This window comes from Nematolebias whitei, chromosome 6 (genome assembly GCF_014905685.2).
Source record: "Nematolebias whitei isolate Nwh7 chromosome 6, NemWhi1, whole genome shotgun sequence".
NCBI classification, from domain to species: domain Eukaryota; kingdom Metazoa; phylum Chordata; class Actinopteri; order Cyprinodontiformes; family Rivulidae; genus Nematolebias; species Nematolebias whitei.
The window spans coordinates 5,362,598-5,363,059 of NC_056503.1; the positions used below are offsets into that span (position 1 = coordinate 5,362,598).

Below are 462 nucleotides of genomic sequence, written 5' to 3' on the forward strand. Positions count from 1 at the left end.
TGACCTGACTGCTGTCCAGAAGGCCATCATTGACACCCTCAAGCAAGAGGGTAAGACACAGAAAGAAATTGCTGAACGAATAGGCTGTTCCCAGAGTGCTGTATCAAGGCACCTCAGTGGGAAGTCTGTGGGAAGGGAAAAGTGTGGCAGAAAACGCTGCACAACGAGAAGAGGTGACCGGACCCTGAGGAGGATTGTGGAGAAGGGCCGATTCCAGACCTTGGGGGACCTGCGGAAGCAGTGGACTGAGTCTGGAGTAGAAACATCCAGAACCACCGTGCACAGGCGTGTGCAGGAAATGGGCTACAGGTGCCGCATTCCCCAGGTCAAGCCACTTTTGAACCAGAAACAGCGGCAGAAGCGCCTGACCTGGGCTACAGAGAAGCAGCACTGGACTGTTGCTCAGTGGTCCAAAGTACTTTTTTCGGATGAAAGCAAATTTTGCATGTCATTCGGAAATCA

The 462-nt window shown here is 52.6% G+C and overlaps 1 protein-coding gene across 1 annotated transcript in view; it reads left to right on the top strand.

The window, feature by feature from the left end:
- The window catches only part of ift74 (intraflagellar transport 74), a gene marked incomplete in the record, with an annotated part of 29,398 nt that overhangs the window by 15,050 nt on the left and 13,886 nt on the right, over nucleotides 1-462 (top strand).